The sequence below is a fragment of the Chanos chanos genome, chromosome 3 (assembly GCF_902362185.1).
Source record: "Chanos chanos chromosome 3, fChaCha1.1, whole genome shotgun sequence".
NCBI lineage: Eukaryota > Metazoa > Chordata > Actinopteri > Gonorynchiformes > Chanidae > Chanos > Chanos chanos.
Window position 1 is genome coordinate 3,658,924 of NC_044497.1, and position 23,559 is coordinate 3,682,482.

The following is a 23,559-nucleotide window of genomic DNA, read 5'->3' on the forward strand; positions in this document are numbered from 1 at the left end:
TAAGGCTTTGGCAAGATTTGTATTGGAAAACTGTAAGGGATGGTCCTAAGTTTGATGAAGCCAATGGAAAGATCCCTACTGAAATACCAGACCATGATGCTAGCCTACAGCTCTATACCAAAGATGGATATGCCTGTCTTCGACTGTACATTAAAAAGTCTTGGACTGAGTGGAAATATACATTTGCTAATTCATGGGTGGGACTGTATGCACATAACTATGATTGCAATCAGTATCCTATAACTTACCAATGGGTTGTAAAGTTTACGAGTTCAGATTCAGATTCTAACAAACATTACAACATTTACAAGTATGAGTCAGATTTTTCCTTGAAGCCTGGAGTTCAAGCACGATTTTTCATGGACAATGGATACGATTATCTCAAAGCTTACACTGAGGCCTGGGACTGAGACAGGACTTCACTCATAATAAATATGACGAGGTCCAATTAAAAACATGTATCAAACTGTTTAAAAAAACAACTTATAAAGACGTATAGCTGTAAAAATCAAATCTACTAATAACATCTTGTTTCACAGCAGCAAATTACACATAACATTTAATATGTGTCGCTGTCATTGAGGTCTCGTGCTTAAATAGTGAGGGCCCAAATGTAATAATTTGTTTAAGAATGTTATACTCTGTGAATGAATGTATACCAATATACATGTATATCAAACTTTTTAATGCAATAGTTTTTAATCCAATACGGTGCCACAGTACTTTTTAACTTAATACACAGTGTACACAGTAATGTTGTCAGAATTTATGAAGTACAATAAATAACTGTATTAAAACATATGTGTGTTTTTGTGCAACTTCCCATACAAAGCAAACAAACAAACAAGAACAAATGAGTGTAATACAAACTGAAGCAGTAAGCGGGTACGGGGGAGATCATGATTAATGGTTGTGAGATAAGAGATACACTGTCATATCTGGTAAAAACTACACTGCTAATATTCAACAGAATCAGAGCAGAGAAACTTGTCCAAACCCATATTCATACTCATGACAGCACAAGAAACCAAAACAACATCAACAACTACTGTGAAGGGAAGATAAAACACATCTGACTCATTTAGACCATGCCAAATCAATTATACCTCCAGATAATTCACTAAATAAAATGCTTTGTTTTTCAGTTAGACACGTGAAGTCTCTCTGAGAGACCTTTCCATTTGAATCTGTTCATCAAAAACAAACAAAAAACAAAAACAACGACAAAAAGGCTCCTCGTCCAGGGAAACCTACATAATTTATGAAAACTAAAGGTTCAGAAATTATTGGATACTGAACAGGTTCTTTCTAACAATGCATTTTGGAGAATTAATAGAGACAAATTCCCTAGGAGAAAAAAAACAAGATTAATTTTATGTTTTTATCTTAACATTTTTAACAGCTGAGCTCACAGGTCTGCCGTCCACACAACAGCAACAGCCATAACTGTAGAATGTGTTTAAACACTGAAACTGATGTGACTAGTCAGCGTGTGTTGCTGTTCTCTGAGGATCTAAGTGAAGCAGAAGTGAGGCCAGGCTCACACAGTTAGAGAATAGAACCTGTTAGAAAGACCAGTGACCACAGGCTCACACGGTTAAAGAATAGAACCTGTTAGAAAGACCAGTGATTATAGGCTCACACAGTTAGAGAATAGAAGCTGTTAGAAAGACCAGTGATTATAGTCTCACACAGTTAGAGTATAGAACCAGTGAATAAAGGCATATGATAGAAAGTCTGACGGTCCAGCCATCACAGCTGACGACTTGTGTCTAACAGGAGAGAAAGAGGGAAGGTGCTGATCAGCGGCAGCTGTGTAAAACGGAGAACAAAGAAAACTGTTCGTCACAATCTTCAGGTATGAGTCAACTGTTCACACTGGATAGCTGAGCAACGCTGAGACACACACACACACACACACACACAAACTCATGTCAGTTTATGTACTTCAGAGTGTGGACTTATCAGTCAAGTACAAAGGAGGGTCTCTCCTGAATATGTCAGGTTTTGTAATGTTATTGGAGCTGAGATCCAGTTCTCTCAGAGGGGAGTTTACTGACTTTAGAGCTGTGGCCACCGTTACACAGGCTTCGAAAAAGAAATAATAGTCAATAAGCATGTTGGAACAAAGAGATTTAATTTAATTCATTTTGTTTAAATATTTAGAATGGTCACTGTACTCCTGGTCAATTATTCATGGGTGAGTTTCCCAAACGTATCATAAGGCTTTGATCGTTATAAAATTCACCCTAAGATCATTGTTTTGTTTTGTCTTTTGTCCTCCTTATAAGATTTTTATTTTTATATTGTTTTTTATTCATACTTGTCTGGTAATGGAGGATTAGCAAAGTAAGAATTGTACAGTGTAACTGCCTGTTTTGCTGTGCACATGACAATAAAACTCTTGAAGCTTGAATCTTGAATTTGTCATAACCTTCTCTAATATGGCATCCTAACTCAGCAGTGAATTTACATGATTACTGGCCCACTCATTAACAGTAACATGCTGAGGTCAGAGTTGCACAGGATTCAGATGAGAAATAACCAGTCTTTAATAATGCCAGTTTCTAAGAATAAATTCAGAAGCTTACTGATTCTTAACCTTACCCTAAATTTTGACAACTGCATCATCTCTCAAAACTCCTCAGCTAAGAACCTTGGTGTGATTTTTGACTCTAGTCTCTCGCTAGTCACTCATATCAAGAACACAACCAAAACTGCCTTTTATCACCTCCGTAACATTGCTAAAATTAGGCCCTTTCTTAGTATGGCTGATGCAGAAACCATTGTTCACGCCTTCGTCACGTCTCGCCTCGATTACTGCAATGTTCTTTACTCTGGCCTGCCTGCCTCTAGTACCTGTAGTCTTCAGCTGGTCCAGAATGCTGCTGCTAGAATTCTGACCCGAACAAAGAAGTTTGATCACATTAGCCCTATCCTGGCTTCCCTTCATTGGATCCCAATTCATGCAAGGGCAGATTTTAAGGACCTCTTATTAACATATAAAATTTTACATGGGTTTGTGCCTTCCTACCTGTCTGACTTAATTACACCCTATAACCCACCTCACACCCTGCGCTCTCAACATTCTGGATTATTAGTCATTCCAAGAGTTAAAAAGAAGTCCGCTGGCAACCGAGAATAGAACCTGTTAGAAAGACCAGTGATTATAGGCTCACACAGTTAAAGAACAGAAGCTGTTAGAAAGACCAGTGACCACAGGCTCACAGGGTTAGAGAATAGAACCTGTTAGAAAGACCAGTGATTATAGGCTCACACAGTTAGAGAATAGAAGCTGTTAGAAAGACCAGTGATTATAGGCTCACACAGTTAGAGTATAGAACCAGTGAATAAAGGCATATGATAGAAAGTCTGACGGTCCAGCCATCACAGCTGACGACTTGTGTCTAACAGGAGAGAAAGAGGGAAGGTGCTGATCAGCGGCAGCTGTGTAAAACAGAGAACACAGAAAACTGTTCATCACAATCTTCAGGTCTCTATCTCTGTCTGTCTGTCTGTCTGTCTGTCTGTCTCTCCCTCTCTCTCTCTCTCTTGCTTTCCAGGCTCTTTGTGCATATTTCCAGGGTAACAAATGAGTTGAAGGAGCACTGATTTCCCTAATCTCCAGAATACTCATAATTCATTAGTGTTGATTAATCACTGTCATAAACCTCCATAGAGTCTGTTGGTTTGTGCTGAGGGTAGACTGGTCTGACGGTAACTCTCTCTCTGTAATACAGATTCCGTTCAGGACATAAGCAATTGGCTGAAAAAAGAGGTCTCTGTGGAGGGGCGGGGAAGTGTGTGTGGGGGGGGGGGGGGGGGGGGGGGTCGGATTGGCTTCAGTCCCTTTCTTTTCTCTTTTAGTGAGTATGTCTTTCCACACACATTCATCTCCTGTGTTCTAAATCACTATAACATAATCAAAACAAGGAATACGACAAGGTAGCTTTCTACGGACCAGGGTCCAGTTAACACAGATATGTGGAGGCTGCATCTAAGCAGTCCAGTTCAGGTATGAATACTTCTGTGAGTGTGTGTGAATTTCTATGACCCTAAGACAACAGGAGGGTTAAGAATTGAGCAAAGGACTCAACAATAATCTGTTAGGCATGAGTGTTACCTCAGGATAGCTGTGCAGAATGGCAACGAGTCCTACGGCTGTTACATGTGAGCCTCGCAATGCTAAGATGTGGCATCCATAGCTTGAAACTGTGTGCGTGTTTATGACACAGACAACTGACTCATAGCCTATCACTGTTTCCAGTCAGAACCATACAAACCCTGTTTTTGACAAACACAATTTCTACAATAGCTAATAAATTCTGCATGAGAAATACTCAACAGGTACAGCTGGACACGCACATTAAATTGATCAAGTCAGGTTACACATATTGTGAAATGGTGCAAACACACACAAACACACACACACACACACACACACACAAACAGGGTTAAGTGCATGTGTTATATTGTACGTGTAAAATGGAAAATTGTATATATCATTTATTGTATATATCATATTATTTATCAATAATTTCTATTACTGATATGTTTGTTACATTTCATTCCATTCAGTTACTCTTACTTTTCTCCAAATGAAGTGAATCTAAAACTATCAGTTTCAAGTCAAATTATAAGCCCTATAGAACTCAGTCGTTCCATCTCCAAAGAAACCTTCCTATGTTTACCTGTTGTGGTTTGTGCGGACTCATCAGTTACATACTGTTAACACAAAATGGCCCTTACTCACACAACATTCAGCAAATGCACTTTTCAGTGCCTGTCACAGACCAACAAAATGCAATGAACGAATCACGTATTTAACATAAGCCATGGTATTCAGAGGGATTTATTTAACTATGATTTAGTCTTTACCCAGTACTTTCTTTCTGTTTCTACTCAGTACTTTCTGTTTTTACACAGTACTTTCTGTTTTTACTCAGTACTTTCTGTTTTTACTCAGTACTTTCTGTCTTTACTCAGTACTTTCTGTCTTTACTCAGTACTTTCTGTTTTTACACAGTACTTTCTGTTTTTACTCAGTACTTTCTGTTTTTACTCAGTATTTTCTGTTTTTACTCAGTACTTTCTGTTTTTACCCAGTACTTTCTGTTTTTACTCAGTACTTTCTGTTTTTACCCAGTACTTTCTGTTTTTACTCAGTACTTTCTGTTTTTACTCAGTACTTTCTGTTTCTACTCAGTACTTTCTGTTGTCATATTTATTACTCAATTTTTTTTCTTCCCTCAGTATTTATTGTGCATTATTTATTGTTTTATGTGGTATTTATTTGTTATTTGTTTTATGTGGCACGGTGGCCCTTGTGTATACAAGGCAATCTCATTCCCCTGTATGTATGAGTTATGTATATGTGGAAATGACAACAAAAGCAGTCTAAGGCTCATTCTCTGACATCTGTCTTCTAATCGAATAAACGTTTTCATCGTCACAGACACGTCCGAGGACTACCACAATAACCTGGCTCCAGCAAACCTGTCACTGACGCCCATCCTCCACAACCTGGTGGAGATGGATGAAATATGGAGGGATCGTCCGTGTCTCTCTCCGGAGAAGCTCTTTCGTTTGCCTGATGAATTCATCGGTCTGTGCGCCACGTCAAACAAACTGTTGTTGCACAGCAGAAAAAAACAACAACCTGCAAACAGTGCCAAAGAGCACATGCTTACCAAAAATATCTCCATAAATCAGGAGCTATATTACATTGCATTTCCTCATTTAGCAGACGCTATTATTAATACGAAGGGTAATTAATGTACAGCCTTATTGTGATCTCTGTTTATGAGGTAATAGGATCTGACTGATGCACTAACTGTAAGTCGCTTTGGCTAAAAGCGTCTGCTAAATAGACGACAGGGTATTTGACAGTAAATTCATGGATAAATTGTCCAGTGTTTTCTATGCCAGAGATGTATTAGTCAGTTTGGAAAATGGAGATATGGTGAGGCCATTTTGGCGGTTGTGTTTATGCGTATGTATTCGTGTGAACAGGTCGATCCTGGCAGTCAAAGGTTGAAGAGATACGACGTCAAATGAGACACGATGCCAGCAAACCCACAGCAGTTTTGCTCTCTGCACTGGATGAAACTGCATGTAAGGCTCTCACAAATGATCACAAAATTCATTTCAAGCACACGTCACGTGTTTGATGCGGGTACAAGTGCGCGATAGGACTGAAGCTAACCTCTGGGGGCTCAAGTGAACCTTTGGGACAACATAAGATTCAACACTGAGCAGAAATAGATCTGCTTTTCAGTTTAAAGGTTAATGTATCAACACTGACCCCTTGTGGGGAGTGCATGTACTGCATTTAATAACTGGTTCATGTTAACAGGTTAGCTGGAGGTGAGTTGCTGTGATCTGTCAGGGGGCATTTACGCTGCTGACTAAAGTGCTGTCTGTTCTTCCAGGGATGTTTAATCTGCGTGGTAATGACATCCCTTACAGCTCATTATTCTTCTCCTACACTCTGCTGTCACTGGACCAGATCTGGTAAGTCTGGGTTTCAACACACAAAGCACAAACCATGCCAGGTCTGTGTCTAAGGAGCATCTCTGAAGAAGGTTGTGTGTCAAGAGAAGACATCCACCTCCTTTCATCTCTCTCTGTCTCTCTCTCTCTCTTGCTTTCCAGGCTCTTTGTGAACATTTCCAGGGTAACAAATGAGTTGAAGGAGTATTTGAATTCATCCTGTACATCTTCACAATGTGTGCAATTATTTGAGTACGACAGCGTTCGCTCCAAACTGCCTGAGTATTTCAACAGAACAGGTGTGAAGGTGATGGTCAGCACAAAATACACCAACAAGGCCTTGTATGACCTTATTCCCGAGGTCAGTCCAGACTCCATAGCTATATATTTGGCTACTTTTTTTTTCCGTTTGTTTCTCTTTTCAGAGACAACTAGTATTCTTTCAGCCAATTTGATTTTCATTTTTGAATTTAATCACTATTCTTCAACAATCTGTAATTGAGCCCTCTACATTACTTACTTGATGTGTGTACATCCTTGTAAAACTAAATGATATCTCTATGAACTTGTGTTTTTTCTCTTAAAGGAAAAATGACTGACCACTGATTATTCTCCAGTGATGATCACTAAAGCAGTAAAGAACCCGAGAGAGCAGGAGGCCCTCAGAATTACTCATGTAAGCAAAGAGAGACATGCTCCCTCCATGTCACAACATGGCTATAAACCTCACACATCTGTTCCATCTCCATGTAGCCCAATTCTAGCACTGTGTGACTAAGCGCTGTTTCATATTTCCATTAAGGCAGACTCTAGATGCTCTAGCACAGGACCAATCAAATGTTTTATTAGTGCCAGTCATGCTGCTCCACACATATATGTGTACCTCCATCTGTTTACATCCTGACCCATAGCTTAGTACACTACATCAATGATCTGTGCAGTACAGCCAAAGCAGCAGACACACACTATGTTTGCCGGACCCAAATTAACTCTGGGATGCACCCTTATGGTTCATATAACATTGGTGAATTTTTTCTCTGTACCAGTAAACTATTACATCTAGACTTTATCATCAGTATTGTGTAATTCATCTTAATCTAAAACAGTCATACGTACAAGCACAAAATATGAAAAAAGGCAAGATACTGCGTTGTTTGATCTGACTGAACTGACATTTTGCAATAAACTTATGCTTTTGATGCGCATCATGAATAGAGCCCTGGTCACTCTGGATCTTGACCAATCAGCTACTTATTTGTCCTCTAAGCAAAGTCCCAGATCAATCATTTTAGTGCCGACTGTTGTTGTCGTCATACCTACAAGCATTCTTGTATGATGGAGAACTACCCAGGAGTCTGACTGAAGTGTCTGTTTCGCTGTAGGTGAAGGATGCGGTTGCGGTCATTCAGCTCTTGGTGTGGCTGGAGAAGAACGTCCCTAAGGGAACAGTAACTGAACTTACTGCAGCGAATTATATCGACCAGTGTCGCCGGTGCAGAATACTCATAGTATCGCTAACACACACACACACACACACACACACACACACACACACACACACACACACACACACACATACACACACACACACACACACACACACACACACACGGACACACACACACACACACACACACACACACACACACACACACACACACACACACACGGACACACACAAATTTGTTTTGATATCCTTGTGGGGACTTCCCATTGACTCCCATTATCCTGTAACTAACCCTATCCCTAACCCTAACCCTAACCTTAACCATCACCAAACAAATGTTTTGACCCTTTTTGTTTTTGCGATAACAACAATATAGTTTAGAAAAACGTTGTTGTCCTAGTGAGGGCCAGCATTTGATTCCCACCAGGCACTTTTTGTCAGATTATGCTATCTCACTAGGGACTTTTGGTCCCCAGAAAGATACAAAAACATGTACACACACACGCACACACACACACACACGCACACACACACGCACACACACACACACTCACACACACACAAAAACACTCCTACTCAGATGGGAGTAACATCTGTACTTCCAGATTCTGCCTACTGATTTTCATAACTGTGTCCTCTGCCTCCTCTCTGCAGTCAACAGGAGCACAACAGAGGGCCCAGTTTTAAAACCACCTCTGCAAGTGGACCCAACTCTGCCCTCCCCCACTACAAGTAAAAAACACACATCCATCCATTTCACCTCCCTGTTCTCTAGTTTTCTCTTCTCTTTTCCCCTCATGCCTACCCCTCTCGCCCACCTTTCTTTTCTCCCTCCTTTTACAGTTTGTTTTAAGAAGGTGAGTAATGTTGTACCATGGCATGTTCTCCATCATTTCTATTACAGGCCGTCAAACAGGACCGCAAGGACGCTGACAGTGAATGAGATCTATTTTATTGACTCAGGTGGTCAATATCTGTGAGTACCGAGAGATCCTTCTTCTGTGTCTTTCAATAACGGGGCTGTACTGTAACTACGCCCTTTTCTGAACCTGAAAAAAAAAATTGTCTCTCTTTTTTCACAGCAGTGGGACAACTGATATCACTCGTACTGTTCACTGGGGAGATCCAACTCTATCTCAGAAGGTATGGAGGGTCTGGGGAGCCTGAGGGACCCTTCAATTCTTATTAAAAAAAAAAAAATGAAGAAAGATAGTGTGGAATTAACTCTCTATCTGTTTTTAACTATACAGGAGGCCTACACTCGAGTGCTCATGGCAATCATCAACATTTCCAGAAACAACTTTTCTGCAGGCACAAATGGCAAGATTTTGACCAGCTCTTTCCTTAATTGAGTCAAACACACATACTCAGTCAAACATGCACGCACACTCCAAGTCACAAAATCAGAATCAAGAGATCTTAATGTATTTCAAGTTCAAGTTCAATTTCAAGTCTATTTAGAGCTCACTATCGCTGTTAACAGTCTCAGAAGACTTTAAATGCCTACAGGTTTACAGCAAACAAATGCAGGACCCCTGACTGTTACAGGGAAAAAATGGGAGAAATCTTTAGAAGGACCACAGAGAGAGGAGACCCCTTCATAGCCAGACAGGTGTGCAATAGGTGCCAACCTATTAACAGTAACAGTGCAGATATGATGCAGATCAGGGGAGAAACCAGCAGACAAAATGAAGATAACAGAAGCAGCAGGTGGGCTCCAGTGAAGCAGGAGACAGTGGCACAGCAGCACAGGAAGGGCCCAGCCATGGAACCACCACAGCCACCAGGACAAGGGGGATGATGATGATGATGATGATGATGATGATGATGATGACAGTGAGGGATGAATAAGCCGGGGGCTGGGAGGGGGGACCTGCGAGGAGGGTAGCCACAACATATGAGACACAAACATGCAGAAGATAAAAGAAAAACAGTATTGGGGTATCAGAAAAAAGGAGAGTAAGCAAAGAATAGAAATGCATTAATGGAGCGAGCTCGTGGCCGTGAGAGGCGCAGGAGGAGCAGGGGCCACACGCGGGGCGAGCAGGCTGGGGACAGCACGGCACGGGGACAATCAGTGGTCCACCTAAGGGTGGAGCGAGACACGCGCACACCACCCACACAGACAGAGGAGAATGGGTTAGGTACAGAAAGAACAATCCGATCGTGAGCAGAGAGTAAGAGGAGAATGAAAAGAGGAGAGACCTGTGGGGAGCAGCTAAACCGGCAGAGCCTAAACTAAACTATGGCAGGAGAGCCTCCACACAAGGCCAAATCAAAATGACATTATCCATAAATTAGGGCAAACAGATGAGTCTTAAGTTTGGTTTTAAAAGGATCAAGAGAGCTTGCCTTCCTAATTTCTGTTGGTTCTGTGGGTATTTGATTAAGGAGAGCAGTCCAATACATAAATGTTCCAAGAGGTTCTTCTCTATTCTTTCACAAACTCCCTATTATGTTTGTGGTTCTGTGTGTGTGTGTGTGTGTGCACGTGCGTGTGCGTGTATGCATGTGTATGCGTGCGTGCGTGTGTGGGTGCGTGTGTGTGTGCGTGCGTGCGTGTGTGTATGCATGTGTATGCGTGCGTGCGTGTGTGTGTGCGTGCGTGTATGCGTGTATGCATGTGTATGCGTGTGTGTGTGCGTGTGTGTGTGCGTGCGTGTGTGTGTGCGTGTGTGTGTGTGCGTGCGTGCGTGCGTGTATGCGTGTGAGTGTGTGGCCTTGACAGAATAACTAACACGTCTTTCCACGGACTCTAAAGGTGTGGCCATGGACAGAAAGGCTCGCAAGGATCTTAGGTACCAGCATGGTACAGGACATGGACTGGGAAACTATTTAGTCGTCCATGAAGGTGAGACTACACACCCTTTGGCTTTTATTTTAAGTCGACATTTTGCTATTCTTTCAGCGCACACACACAGAGCAATTACAGTAGGAGCATCATGAGCAGCAGTGATCATTATTTCCGGTTTGATACTGATGATAAGAATTCAGAGAAAAGTATCACCCATTTAAGTTTTGTGCTTTTTAGAATCTTTAATGGAAACAGTTTGTTTGGCTGCTGTTTGTTTATTTGCGTTGTGCGTTGATACGATCTCTTCTTCCTCTTCATAGCGCCAGTCGGCTTTGGGAGCGACAACATCCCTTTTCAGGAAGGCATGTTCATCTCTATTGGTAGGATATTGGATTAGGCGATCTACAGTTTTTGTTGAATTTTTCTTGCAAAAAGTAGACTTAATTCGTGAGCGACATTCCTTCCTAGCCTGATTTCATAAATTAATCTTAATATCACCACGAATTGAGTCTTTCAAAAATTCAACAAAATTGTTTGCAGTAAAAGGGCTAGATTGAGGGGAGTGATTCTAGGTAAGTTTAGATACTGTATCAAAAAGGAACCTGGGGTTGTTTGTATTAAGATTAATAATTTTGAGTAATAAGCGGATTTGGCTGTGCAGAGAGTGTGTTTATAATCTATCAGGCTGTTGTGCCAGGCAAGACAGAAAACCTCCAGTTTTGTTCCAATCTCCTACACACCTGCTTCAGCGCGCGGGTATCATTATTAAACCAAGGTCCTGAGGTGTTGAGTGCCTGTTTTTATAGTTAATGGTGCTACCATATCTAATACATTACAGAGGGTAGAATTTATACTGAAAGCAGGTGGTGTAGCTCTAATCTGTAATACTAAATTTTCTCCTCACACCCTTAGCTTACCTAATTTTGCCTCCTTTGATCTGCTCTCTGTGAAGCAGTCCTGCACTACATACTATATGAAACTGTATTTTAAAGAAATACTTTATTGTGTTAAAAATGTGTAATAGATTTTGATGTCTGAAATAATCCTATGTAGAGCCTGGATACTACAAGGAAAATGACTTTGGACTTAGGATTGAGGACATCGCTGTCATTGTTCCAACGAAGGTAGACTAGACAAAGAGGATTGGATTATGACATGCACATAATTAAATATTTACAGTCTCTATATAGCGACTTCAAACCTCCCTCTCTGTCTGTCTCTCTCTTTCACTCTCTTTCTCTCTATCTCTCTGTCTCCCTCTCTCTATTTCTCCTCTCCAGAATGGTAGCAACAATTGCTTGACTTTCGACATTGTGACAATGGTTCCATATGACAGGAATTTGATTAACGAAAGCCTTTTAAACACAGAACAGGTAAAAGCACAAACACATTTTATAGTTATAAGCCATAAGCAGTGGAGTGGTTCTGACACCATGCTGCAGATCTGTGAACTCTCTGTATTCCCTGTGCTAATGAGTGCTGGTTTCCTTTGACAAGCCCCACACAAGAGCCGTCCTCAGATCAATATCTGTATAACATATCTGCAAGTCTGTGCCCTGTAAAAGTAAATGTAGTAAATGTAAATGTACTTCGTCACTGTCCACCCCTGACGATGAGTAACTACCAAAAAACTATGACCACTGTCTTCACCCCTCTACAATTTCTGATTTGTTTTGGATAACACGTGTAACACAATGCACTAGGAGTAAAAGAGCGAAGTGATTTTTGTTTGTTTGCTTTTCAGCCACGATAAAAAAGTTTGTTATCTGACATGCTCTTCAACACTAAATAAACCTAAGCCCATATTAGTGGATCAGTGCAGAGAGGTAATCAGCAAAAGTTATTATTTGGCAATGAATCAGAAGTTTTCTACTCAAAAACTTCATGAATGGCCCCCTGATTTTTTGAACATTGGTCAATAGCATTCATTTTCTAAGACTTAGCTCTCTTAACTGAATAAGAACATGTAGGCCAGGTACACATACATACATATATGCATTTTAAAAAGGATATGATATTGTACTTGGTGGTTCTGGCAGCAAGTTACAATGATCTATACATGTATTTGCTCTTTGTGATCCATTATGTGTTAATTACTACACTACAGAACATGTTCCAGTAAGAAATTAATTTTATTTTGTTCACTCTTGGTGCAGACATAGAGTGTTTAACTGTATTCGTTACAGTCCTCTCCTGTTACTGGTTTACTTCAGTCCTCTCCTGTTACAGTTTCACTTCAGTCCACTCCTGTTACTGGTTTACTTCAGTCCTCCCCTGTTACTGGTTCATTACAGTCCTCTCCTGTTACTGTTTCACTTCAGTCCACTCCTGTTACTGGTTTACTTCAGTCCACTCCTGTTACTGGTTCACTTCAGTCCTCCCCTGTTACTGGTTCACTTCAGTCCTCCCCTGTTACTGGTTTACTTCAGTGTACTCCTGTTACTGGTTTACTTCAGTCCTCTCCTGTTACTGGTTTACTTCAGTCCTCTCCTGTTGCTGTTGTTTTTGTAGATTACATGGCTGAATAAGCGCTATGAGAAGATTCGGGAATTGATCGGCCCAGAGCTAGAGAACAGAATGGACCTGAAGGAGGAGTACCAGTGGATGCTGAAGCACACAGAGCCATTACCTACACCATCTTCCTTTCCGATCGCTATTTCTTTTGTCGTATTGATAGCAGTTATATTCATTTTATTTATACTTATTTTAATTCTAAAGAAAAAAAGACATAACAGGGATAGAATTAATATGACCACTTCCCAGTTGTAGCGCCTCTCTGTACTTTTTTGGCATCATTGGCTTTATCTATTTAGCATCAGTGTATGTTTTTCTCTGTCTTTTTACTGTATGTTTTGAGTATTGCGTTCTTAGATATGTTCGTTTTTCTCTGTAGCTGCCGTACCCTGTCTTTTATGTATGTGGAACGGCTATGGATGCAGCATGAGTGGGAGCCCGAGCCATTCCCTACGATGGGGGACAAAAAAAATGAATCTTGAATCTTGAAGAGTAATGTAAGAAACTGCAATGTTTTCAAGGCCACGTTTTATAAGATCTTGAGAAACAGATTTGGCTTAAGAAAGAGGCATTTTATTTGGATTTTATCAAGTCTTTAATAAAAAAAGAATAGCCATTCATCCATTGATCAGCAACATATCTAATTGTTTTTTTGCTCATCCCACAGTGTTAAGTACCATAAATACAACTAAGCTAAACTAACAAAATCACTTTAATACCATTAAACATGTCTTAGAAGATATACAACATCTGACATTTAGCTCTTGCCTGAGACTGAAGCAGTGTCATGAACAGACCAAGGATCTGGATGCATGTGCAGAGCAGCAGTTTATTCAGACAAACTCAGGTCCAACACTGGCAAACAGAATACAGCAGGGAAGGTAAAGGCATAATCCAAAAACAAGCAATGTTATCAAAGAATAAAGGCAAACAGGAGTATGTAGTCAAGGTGATATCAGAGTTATAGCAGACAGAGGTCATAATACAAATGATCCAAACAGGCAAAAGCATCACATGGCTCAGAAACTCAAGTGAGAAATGATGGTAAAGAGGTAAAAACATGTGAGAGCATAAAACATGTCAGCCTGTGGCCTACAGGGTAAGGACTTGGGCTTGTGACCAAAAGGTCACTGGTTTGATTCCCAGGACTGGCAGGAAACATCCATGGCTGAGGCGCCCTTGAGTAAGGCATCCCCAACTGGTGTGCTGTCCACTGCTCCTTTGCCTGGTGTGTGTGTGTGTGTGTTCACTACCAGCGTGTAAGGATGGGTTAAATACAGAAGATAAATTCACTGCTCCCGGTGTGTGTGATCATGGGATTCTATTCTATTCTTGTCAATATTGAATCCAATTATCAATATTGAGGGGAACATGAAGACTGAAAGGAGGAGCGAGATAACAGTTAACAGTGAGAGTGTGATACTCAGAATGTTCTTTCTACACTGTTATGCTCTAGGACAGGGGTGTCAAAATCCGGTCCTGGAGGCCCAGGGTCCTGCTGATTTTTGATTTTACCTCTTAGTTACCTGTTGATTTTCACCTTGAAAACAGGTGTGGACACTCTTCAGCCAATCAGAGATTCATTTAATTGGTCTAGAAGAAAAACAGCAGGACCATGGCCCTCCAGGACTGGATTTTGACACCTGTGCTCCAGGAACAGAGTGCCTCATACATCACATGCCACTAATCATAATCTCCATCACATTCTCATCATGCGAAGTGCTGGTCAGTGGCAGCTGTGTAAAACAGAGAGCACAGAAAACTGTTTATCACAATCTTCAGGTTTTAATGAATTGTTCACACCATATAGATGAGCAGTATTAAGACATGCACACACACACACACACACAAACTCATGTCAGTTTATGTATTTGTAAGTGTGGACTTCTCACACTTACAAATACATACAGCCCTGACTTAATCCATTCAAACCTTTATTTTAAGCAAAAACAGGAAAGATATGCATAGTAATAAATAAATAAAAATAAATCGATAATAATTAAAAAAAAAAACAGAAATAAAAAGCGGAGACAAGGCATCAAAGATTTAGAGATATGTTGCTTGTAGACTTCCACAAACAGCCAATACACAACGCAGTCTCTAGACAGAAGAATGGCTCACAGAAGAATGGATGATCTCACTAAGATACACACACACACACACACACACACACACACACACACACACACACACAACACACAACACACACACACACACACACACACACAGCATATGCTTCTTCTGATTTGATAAGTTGAATAAAAGAATCTGTAAAATTTTGGAGATGTAACAAATAATTTTGGGTGCTGATCACTTTAATCCTTGATGTTGTTATTCCATGTGGTATTTATGCACCCTGAGGTTAAAAAGAATATGCTATGTGATGATTTGACAAGGATATGTTTGCCTTAAAAGGGATGTCCACAACTCTGCAGGCCTCTCCTTATTCTCTACTGTATATGTATTAAAGTGTCTCTGTCCATACTGATATTCATAAGCATTGTACCATGTCCATTCTCATCTATGGGCAGTGTCTTTGTTTAATTTTAATGTCACTGGCCTGAAATAATCCCTGATCGTCTACATTTCCAGTCAATGTGTATTTATATCATGACGTAAAGGTCATGTTTGCAGAGGGGATTTTTTTGGACTGAATTATTCGCACCAGTCGACTGTCGACAAAAACAGCTGGCACGTAAGGACAGTTTACTGACAGTTTACTGAGACTCCACATCGGCACCTATGTGCTAAAGTTCAGCACTTTTGTACCAACCAGAGCAAAGCCAAACAGTGGCAGTGATTCTAGAATAATTCAAAATTATCTTTATGTACATTTTTCTGTAATACTAAGACATCTGAACAATGATTTAAGTGGAGCAAATGTGTGGAAAACTCCAAATCATAATTTGTAACCAAGTGTTTTCAGTGTTGTCTGAGGCAACAAAGATTTCACTGGTTTTCCAATGTAAGATTCAAGATTCAAGAGTTTTATTGTCATGTGCACAGCAAAACAGGCAGTTACACTGTACAATGAAATTCTTACTTTGCTAATCCTCCGTTACCAGACGAGTGTTAATAAAGACAATATATAAATAAGTAGAAAATCTTATATGGAGGACAATATAAATAAGCAAAAGAATCTTATAAAGAAAACAAGAGACCAAAAAAACAAGAGAAAAAATACAGCTGGTGTAGATCCATGAAGTGAGGTAGATCTAATGAAGTGAGGTAGATCTATGAGGTGACTTAGTATTGGAGTAATCATTAGGTTAGATCCGTGAAAGTGAGGTAGATCTATAAAAGTGACTTAGTATTGGAGTAATCATTAAGTTACATGTGCAGCAAAATAGTCTTTCTTGTGCATTTTAATCAATTATTGAAGTGAATATTCAGTTAAGTTATACAGAATGGTTTGGAAACAGTGAAGGAAAAATCATGTTGACTGTATAAAAACAAACAAACAAACAAACAAACAAAAAAAAAGATCCAAAAATAAAGCTATTTATTTACTATGTGAACTGTTGGTTAGGCAGAAATAAAGGACAAAGTATCTGTTTGAACATGACAGCCATCTCCCGTCATGCTATATAATCATTAACTCATTCAGTATTACAGTTACCAAGCATGTACCTAGCACGTAGCATATGAAGGCAGTCACTTCCAGCTGAGCTAATTTACATTCCCATCCCTAAACAAGGTGTGGATATTACTTGAGAGGGTGTCTTGGCTCAAGAGACAGGTATGGATGTGCTTGCTTTTCTGTTTTACTCTTGACAACATTAACTGATGACAGGATCAACCTCATAGACTGATAGTTCCTTTCTGTTTTTTCTCCCAGGATTATTATGGAATGGAACAGATTTCTTTGCTACTTTTTACTCTGTCTCACACTGGTTAGTGCTGAAATCGAAACCTTACACAATTTAAATGATCTAAAACTTGGTAATTATGCAAAAAGACATCCACGATATGGTCTCCACCTTTTGTACTGGTTTGCCAGCATCAGTCACCTTGATAAAGACACGGGGCTTCAACTGTGTTTCGATCGCCCCATAGAAGATCATCCGTATGGATTTCATCGCTATCGTCTCTTTCATAATTATTCGAACAGTGCATATTACTCTGTGGGCAACTTAAAACAAACATGCTCGACCAGCTTACCTGAATATATCTGCAGTTTTCATGATGTAGGGAGAAATCTGGACAGACTCATGATCAGGGTGTCAAGAAACAATCCACGTATAGTAGAAGAAGTCTACGTTACACAACATCATGAAAATGGTCAAACAAGGTTTCTTTGCTACTTTTTACTCTGTGTTACAGTCGTTAGTGCCATAAGGAGAAGCAGATTCAAATGGAGAACCTTACATGATTTAAATGACCTAAAAAATATTGATTATGCAAAGAGATTCCCCCAACATGGTCTCATGCTGTTGTACTGGATTGCTAACACTGGTAAGTTTGATCAAAATATGAGGTTTCAACTGAATTTTGATCCCAGCAGAGGAGACTATGGATCTCATCGCTATTGGAATTATGAAGAGGAAGATGGAAGGCTTCTTCCTTTCTTAGATAATAATTCGAACAGAGCATATTACACTGTAGGCAACCTAAACCAATTACATGCAAGAACCCAAGTCCCTCCATATGTCACTGAGCAGTTTGGGCGAAATCTCATCTCAAATATGGACAGGATCATAATCAGAGTGTCGGAAAACAACCCAACCATAGCAGAAGAAGTCTACATTACACAACATTATGAAACAAGGGAGTGGATATGACCCAAATAATACATTTCGGATAAGTAACACACTCTTAAGACAGATTCAGGAACTCACTCAGCATTGAACATCAGTGGATGAAGGACAGAGAAAATTTTAACAATGCTGTGAATATGTATAATAATAGAGGTCTTGCATTATTTCCGACTCTAATAGGTTATGATTTGCAAAATAGTTACAATGTTTTTGAGAGATCTGGCCATTTGTCCAAAAGGCGAGGTCAGAGGGGAAAAAGGCTTCCTTTTGTGGCCCATTTGTGTTTGTGGATGGGAAAAGAATTGACTCCAATAGCACATATGCAGAGGACCCCGAGAGGTTGAGACTAGCAGCTACGTTGATGGATCATACGGTCTATACTGCTATCCCGTCTGTAGATGAAGGTTAACTTTAGGCTTGCCTAATTACAGCTTCCTGACTTTTGTCTAGGTTTTTGTTTTTTGTTTTTTTGGTGTGTCTTTTTACTCCCTTTCTTGTTCTTTCCTGGCTATAGTTCTTAGATTGAATTTCATGAGTATAGTGTCTTTAAATGTTAGGGGACTTCATGACAGTGTTAAAAGGAAAGCACTTTTTCTTTATTGCAAACATACCGATGCAGACATGATTTTATGCCAAGAAACACACTCTATTGACTCTGATGTCAAGTTCTGGAAATCTCATGGAACTCAGCAAGAGTAATTTATAGGTGATGTTATAGACTCAGTCATTTCAGATGATGGACGGTGGATAATTTTGATTCTTAAGGTGGACAATGACAATGTTTTCTTTATTATTTATAATGTTTATGGGTGTAATTCTGTTTCACAAAATAGGAGTTTATTTTTGGAAATAACTAAAGTGGTTCAGGAAAGTTCCTAAAAATATAATGATCCTTACATTATTACTGCAGGAGATTTCAATGAGTGCCTTGATGACTCTATTGACAGATACCCTCGTCATTCCAGGTTAAGTCTTAATAGCAATAATAACATTACAGCACTGTGCACTAGCTTATCTGTAATTGATCCATGGCGTTTTCTTAACCCTGGGAAAGTGGATTTTACATGGTCAAACAAGACTACTAAATTACGTTCTAGAATTGATATGTTCTGGATTTCTACCTCCGATTTACAGTTTGTTAAAGATGTATTACATAGACTTTCACCATTATCAGATCACATACTTATATATTTGATGTTGGAAGATACAAATTTGATAAGTCAAAGAGGTTACTGGAGATGTAATAATTCACTTCTTAAAGATAAGCTTGTTTAACAGTCAAATTTATAAATTGGTGGAAGAATTTTTAGATGACTCCTCTTACCCGATTATAAAAAGAAAGTGGGCATTCTTTAAATACAAAGTGAGAATTGCAGCTATTAAAAGAAGTAAAGAACTAAAGAAAATTAAAGATCTTACGGATAAACTTAACACACTACAACAAAAAGAACAACTAACTCAGGAGGATGAGAGAGAATTAACTAACATTAAGTCAAAAGTAGATCAGTTTTATTTGGAATTAGCCAAGGGTGCATATATTAGATCAGGGGTTAAGTGGATGGAGAAACATGAAAAGAATTTAAACTATTTTTTGTTTTCACTTGAAAAGAGGAATGCAAAACGAAAGGCAGTCACAGCTGTGAATGTCAGTGGTATTTATTGCACAGACCCTAAGCAAATTTCAGAGCATGTCACTGTTTTTTATACCAAACTTTATCAATCTAACCTTCCAGACAATTCTGAGGACTTCACTCGGCTGGTCCGTGAGAATACACCGACCATAGAAAATGATTTTCAAGATATGTGTGACTCTCCCCTATCTAAGTGTGAAATTAAAAAAGCAGTTCTATCTATGAAAAAAAGAAAATTAACTACAGAGTTTTACTTGCATTTCTGGGATTTACTGGAAGAAAACACTATACGCTATGATTAATCAATGCTTAGCTGATGGAGAAATGACAGATACTATGAGGCAATGTGTTATAACACTAATACCTAAACCTGGCAAAAATAACTTACTAAAGGACAACTGGAGACCTGTTACTCTTCTTACAGCTGAGTATAAAATAGTTGCAAGTGCCTAGGTTAATAGGTTTAAACAAGGGTTTGACAGTACTATACATGAAACTCAGTCTGGTTTTATGAAAAATTGTCATATCAGTAACAATATAAGACTAATCTTTTATTCATTGGATTATGCCCATTTAGTGGAAGAAGACAGTCTTATCCTTTTATTTTTGGATTTTTATAAAGCATTTGATACGATTGAACACAATTTTCTTTTTGAAGCTCTCAGACTTTTTGGGTTTGGGGAAAGTTTTATTAATGTTGTTAAAACGTTTAACAATAATATAAATAGTTTGGTTATTCTTTGAACTACTACCTCTCAATGATTCAGAATCAACATACTTTAAATATTGTACAAATAATACGATAAAAGACGTGCACTTATAATGTTACATGCTGTTGACCCTGGTAACTTTGTTTCAAAGCATACTGATGTTGAAGATGTTTGCACATTCTGTAAAAACCACAGTGAAATTTTGACACATTCATTTTACAGTTGCCCGGTGATTTAAAGGTTATGGACAAACACTGAGAGACAGTTGTTTGCCCCAAGATATTCTGATTTCCATATAACTTTGAAAGATGTTGTTGTTTACTGTAATTATAAAGGACACTTATTTGGAATTCATTGCTAATCTAGTTATTTTGATGGCTAAGTTTTATATTCATGAACAGAAATTTGCATCAGCTACTCTTACTGTACATCAGTTTTGTGCAGAATTTGATTTCTTTATTAAAACATGTAAACTAATGAATAACCAAAAAGCTAATCTAGTTATTTTGATGGCTAAGTTTTATATTCATGAACAGAAATTTGCATCAGCTACTCTTACTGTACATCAGTTTTGTGCAGAATTTGATTTCTTTATTAAAACATGTAAACTAATGAATAACCAAAAAGCTACATCTTTGCTAACACTATGACAAAGTGTTTGTAAATCCCCTATAGATCACTCTACTTTTTATGAATACGCTTTGAAGACCAAACTGTACAGCCATGCACCGCACTGTATTTGTTATTACCTTAATCTTATTTCTTCAAATATTTATGTATTTAATTACTTGCATATTTCTGTTTAGCCTTTTAGCCAAGATGTCTTTCCTTTTTTCCTTTTCCTTTAAATTCTATTTGAGCTGGTTCATTAATGTTGGTAGTTACCTTTCGTATTTTTATCTCCCCTGTCTGTTGTTCCAAGGCAATGTTCAAGCTGAATTGTGTTCAATAAAGAAGTTTTTTTTAAAAAAAAAAAAAAAAGTACCACACTTCTTCCCTTCTCTTCTGTTTTTTTTAATTAACTAATTTGCTGAACTTCAACACAGCGCTTAAGTGACAGATCCAAACCAAATGTTTAATGTGCTTTCCTTTATGTTGCCCATTGCCCCATTGTCTTCTGCTCTTATCTTCTAAATGTGTGAGGGTATTCATTTTGTGTTGTTTCTGGCTTTATGGGCTTGTCAGGTATGTGTGTGTGTGTGTGTCTATATTACAAGCTCTTTAGATATATAATGCTTTGTGTATTTTGTCCTCCTCCTCGAAGTGCTGGATGTGTTAACGTAAGAGTGTAATGTAATGCATGTCATTTCTAAAATAAGAATACACATTGCATGGAAAAAAACATTGTTTAATTGTAATATTTCAATCAGGACTTGATCAGGCTGCTGTTACAGCCTTAAATTACTTATATAAAAGCATATATAACATTATTACCTCCTGGTTTGTAATGGATCTTTGCTGACTGTTGCATGTAACTTTGTTGATAGACAAGTTCTTGCACAAATACAGACATATTTTGGGCATCTGATATGTGAAATGGGGCCTTGACCGACAGCAAGTCAAATGAGACATGGAACAGATGCCTGATTGGCTCTTTTCTCTTTAAAGGCACTGCAGTTTTCACTCAGAGCAAAGTGGTCCTGTTTGCAGACAGTAGGTACTGGATTCAGGCAACACATCAAATGTACTGTATCTGGGACTTGTTAAAAAATCGTGAGTACTCATATAGCTCTGAACAATACACCAGGAATATTAACACACACACACACACACACAGAGAGAGACAGACAGAAAGATAGATAGATAGACAGACAGAGAGACAGACAGATTAGGGAGAAAGACAGACAGGTACACAGACAGACAGGTGGACAGACAGAAATACATACATACTTGCATGCATACTAGGCGTGGAGCCGAATCCGAATAGGGTATTCGTAAAGCACAAATAGTGGGTTTTTAAAAATTATTTGTTTCCAGAAAGAAAAAAAAACATTTCAAATAACCAGTGTTCCTCATTACGACGGAGTATTAGTGCCACATTGAGGCGGAAAAAATCTGAGATTTCGAGAATAAGGTCGTGATTTTACAAGAATAAAGTCGTAATATTACAAGAATAAAGTGGTAAGTGGTAATTTCAGTAGAACAGAAGATGATCAGAAGAGCAGGCTGCCGCAACGTGGGGCTGATGTGCCAAAAGATTATGTATTTCATTATTCATGAAACATATACTAAAGTATATCTCCATGTTACTCATTTCAATGCAAACGACAGGCTGCCCTCCTGATTGGGTATTTCCCCAATTACGACTAAAATTACGACTTAGTTCTCGTGAAATTATGACTTTTTTCTTGTAAAATCACGACTTCATTCTCGTGGCAATTTCCTCCAAGTCTGTTTTGTTTCATTCTTCGGAATAGACACAGTTTCTTGCACAGTCTTTTCAAAGTCCTGAAAATATGATAATGTGGTGCTGGTGTGACAAAAGATTAAGCAGCCTATTTCATTATTTGTGAAACCTCTACTAAACTATAACTTCACAAGATGCTCCACGTAGGAGATAAGCCATTAGCTCTGGCAGTGTAGTTACCAGCTACCTACGCGCTGTGCTCACTGCTCAATCAGCCTGTGTGTCACACGGTTTCGTCCTCCACTTGAGACCATGTTCACAATGTTCACACACATCCAGCGCCACAAAGGGGCCAGAGGGGGCTTTCCCCCCTCAGCTGTATTTTCTGCTCCCCTAGAACAGGCGATTCTATCTGAAGACACCCGAAGACTTAACTCACGTTCTGGGTCATTCTGTCGAGTTAGTGGATACACAATACACCCATAGGCCTAGCTAGCAGATACTTCTTTGACAGTTTGGACACAAGGAAGTAAGAAACTGAAAGACATGCAGGCTCCCTTTTGTGTGATAAAATAGAAACTTTTGTGTAGCTAATACATGTGATCTACTGGGTTATGTTACCTGATTAAAAATCTGAAGTCCTATTTGGAACACCAACTGTCTGATCTTCCTTTCTGCACGTGGGTCCACTCTTACATTCCTTGCTTGAATTTTAAAGGAAATGTCACAGCTCCATTTCAAAAGCAAAAAAATAGTCAGAATAAATTCAGCAAAATATTCTGTATGTCTGAGTTTAGGGATATCTTCTTAACTGCTTAAAACAGTTCGTCTGAAGAACTGACTCAATGTGTAAATATCCGAGAGAGA

At 39.0% G+C, this 23,559-nt stretch overlaps 1 pseudogene; it reads left to right on the forward strand.

Annotated features, from left to right (window-relative positions):
• The first annotated feature begins 4,142 nt into the window (after positions 1-4,142).
• On the forward strand, positions 4,143-13,729 carry LOC115806370 (xaa-Pro aminopeptidase 2-like; annotated as a pseudogene).
• Positions 13,730-23,559: the final 9,830 nt, after the last annotated feature.